The sequence below is a fragment of the Arachis hypogaea genome, chromosome 15 (assembly GCF_003086295.3).
Source record: "Arachis hypogaea cultivar Tifrunner chromosome 15, arahy.Tifrunner.gnm2.J5K5, whole genome shotgun sequence".
Classification (NCBI taxonomy): Eukaryota; Viridiplantae; Streptophyta; class Magnoliopsida; order Fabales; family Fabaceae; genus Arachis; species Arachis hypogaea.
In genome coordinates this window covers 110,146,917-110,150,572 of record NC_092050.1, presented here as the reverse complement: position 1 = coordinate 110,150,572, position 3,656 = coordinate 110,146,917, and positions in this window count along the sequence as shown.

The window sequence follows — 3,656 nt, the reverse complement described above, 5'->3', positions numbered from 1 at the left end:
GCATAAATCAATTGAAAACAAAAGAAAAAGGCTAGTGAAACTAGGCTAAGATGACTTGTCATCACAACACCAAACTTAAAGCTTGCTTGTCCCCAAGCAAGGAAAGATTTATTGAGAAGAAAGAATGAAATGGAAGAGGTTGTTCATGCTAGCAGAGTATTATTGGTAGTTCATGGGGTTTTATGTGGATATGTAAACACTCACTTCTTATTGACTCTTAAGCCTAGAAAGTCTCCTTCAAGCTTCAAGTAACATACTGCTATGACCTCTCATTATTCCTTTATCCTTGGCTATTATTTTGTTCATAAGCTTTATTTGAGTGTCATGTGTAGCAAGTTCATTTTCTTTTCTTTATACTTGACACATTATTCACTATAGACACTTGGCTCACATTCCTTCTTAAAACATTGATGCCCAGCACCTCTTTGGGCTACTAAATGCCTTGTAGTTAGGTTGCTCTTGATAGTAGACTTTCAGCTGATGATCCCGGGTTAGTTAACCCAAGTCATCAAGTGTTGATGCACTCCAAGGAGCTTAATAATCCAAGCAGATCCTAATACAAAGACACCACAGGCATATATTCTAAGGTTCAAGCTATTGGTGTCCAGCTTTGTTTCTTTTTGTTTTTCTTTTGTTCTACCACTCTTTGGCTATTTCCTTTTCTCCCTTTTTTTCTTTCTTTTTGTTTTTCTGTCTAACCAAGGACTTTTATTTGATTGAGATTCATAAACAGTAGGCCACTTTATACTTAGAAGGAGACATCCTAGTTCTTTTATTCACTAAAGTGAGCTATTATACAATCACACACACATACCACCACTTACTTTTATTATATTTCTATCTAACAGAGGACTGTCTCACTTCACTTTCAAACATTTCTTTTATTGAATTAAAGATGCAGGGGACAAAACATGCTTTTTGCTCAGTGAATGTAAACACACAAGCACACACATAGACTAGCTTACTTATTCTAAGAGTGATTCTACTTGTATTAGATGAACACTTTATCAAAACACAAGTCAAAACATTTTTCAACAGCAAGAGTTAAGTGTAAATACAACCTATTGGTTTGCAGTTCCTTTGTCCTTCCTTCTGTTGTGCCCTTTTGAGTTATGATGCATATTGTCTTCAAATGGTGGTGAATTCCATGCACAATTCTTAAAAGTTGCTTGCTTCTCAAGCCTTTAGATGACCAGTTAGTATGCATGAATTGATTGTGGCTTGTGGATTTAATTTGGTGTGGGAACACCAAACTTAATTTCTTGCCACTTTTCTGGATACAGCAGGTTAACTCTAGGCAAAATGTTGTGTCCTTGCTAAAGGTTATGAAGTTTAAGACTAAAAAGTAGTTAAGTGGTTGAATAATCTGTTTGATTGCTTGGAACTAGCAATGTGCAGGAAGTTAAAACGTGCTCTTGAATGAGGTTTTGGTGGAACACCAAACTTGGAATCCTCCATTCTCCCTTGAGTTATTTTTGGTGTGCAACACCAAACTTAGCTCCTTGCAATACATTTCAATTATTCAACATTTTTATTGAAAAAGCTATGAAAAGAAAACTACCTCAGGTTGGTTTGCCTCCCAACAAGCGCTCTTTTATTGTCACTAGCTTGACATTGGAGCTTTTTTTTTATGGTGGTTGAGGATTGTAGTGCCTCAACTTGTCTCCCCTGACTGTGATCTTCCTCTTTGTTCTCTGGTGTTCAATTTCGGCATGTTCCAACGAGATTATGTTGCTGACAGTGTAATAGTCATCAGTCTGTTGGCTTGCTCCCAGTTGTTGATATATCAATTGCACTTTGTCACCTTTGGAAAGCCCCTCTGTTGGAATCTTCCTGTTCTTCCAACCCCTTTTTGTTTTGTTTCTGTGTTTCATCCCCTTTTTTTGTTGATCTTTCTTTTATGGCTGTAGACTTACCTTGGGGATTTCTCTCTTCAGTGGCTAATACTCCAATATCCTCTTGGACTTTTTCATCCTTCTGCACAATCTTCTGCCTTGGGATATTGTTGTGAATCACCTTGTCAATTTCCATAGAGTCCCTCCTCCTATTACTAAACTGGGCTTTTGGTAATACTTTCAGAGTGACACTCTTATCATGCATCCTGAGAGTTAGTTCTCCTTGCTCTATATCTATGATAGCTCTAGCAGTGGCCAAGAATGACCTTCCCAGTATAATAGAGTCACCATCATCCCCATCTGAATCCAGAACCACAAAATCTGCAGGGTATATGAAATTGTCCACCTTGACCAGAAGGTTTTCAATCATACCCCTGGGGTATACCGTTGACTTATCTACTAGCTCTAGAGATATCTGTACTGGTTTAACTTCCTCTATATGCAACTTTTTTACCAAGGAGGATGGTATCAAGTTGATACTTGCTCCTAGATCGCACATTGCTTTAGTGATGGTTAATTCCCCAATGGTGCAAGGTAGAAAAAAGCTCCCTGGGTCCTCAAGCTTAGGAGGAAGCCCTTTTTGAATCAAGGCTCTACATTCCTCAGTAAGCTGTATGGTTTCTTTCTCATCCCAACTTCTTTTCTTATTGATAAGCTCCTTCAAAAACTTGGCATACAGAGGCATTTGCTCAAGTGCTTTAGCAAAGGGAATATTGATTTCCAGCTTTTTGAAAGTCTCAAGGAACTTGTGAAAATGTTGGTCCTTAGCCTCTTTGTTGAATCTCTGGGGATATGGCAGTGTAGGTGTGATGCTCTTTCCTACTTGCTGCTGTCCCTGACTCACCTCTTTTGAACTGTGTGGTTAGTTACTTTTCTCTTTGAGTTTCTCAGTGCTTTTGCTTGGCATCACCTCTTGATCCTTGGCTTCATCTTCCTTTGTTTGCTTCTCATCTTCTTTTGGCCTTTTGTTGCTCTCTGCTTGCTTCTTTGTAGTGTCATTATTGCTCATCAATGTTCTCCCACTCCTTAATTGTATTGCCTTGCATTCTTCCTTAGGATTTGGAATTGTGTCACTTGGCAGTGAGCTTGAAGGTCTCTCAACAGAAATCTGCTTGGAGATTTACCCCATCTGCCTCTCTAGGCTCTTCAGGGAGGCTTCATGATTCTTGGTTGTCATTTCCTGGTATTTCAGCATTTTGTCTATCAAGGTCTCCAAGTTAGTGATTCTTTGAGCTTCAGGTGATGCTTGTGGTGGGTTGTGAGATGTGGGTGGTGGATGGTAGGCATTTTGGTTGGTGGATTGGTTATTGGACTGGTATTGGTTGGGGTTGGGGTAGTTGTTTTGAGGTTTTCTGTAGGGGTTCTGGTTAGTTTGCTGCTGGTTGTGGTTTTGGTTACTTCTTGGGTTGTTTTGGTTTGAGTTCCTCTGCCATGGTTGTTGGTTTTGGGTTTGATTATCTCCCCATCTGAGGTTTGGGTGGTTCTTCCAGGATAGATTGTATGTATCACCATACACTTCATTTGGTCCTTGGTTGTGCATATACTGTACTTGCTCTTGTTGTTGTTCTTCTTGAGTTTCTTCATTTTGCCCCCATGTGGATGATGGTTGGCTTGTATTAACTGCTGCAACTTGGAGGCTATCAATCCTCTTGGCCATTTGCTCAAATTGTTGTTGAATTTGCTGCTGCATCATCTTGTTTTGAGCCAAGATTGAGTCCACTCCTTCTAACTCCATTACTCCTCTCCTTTGTGATGGTTGGC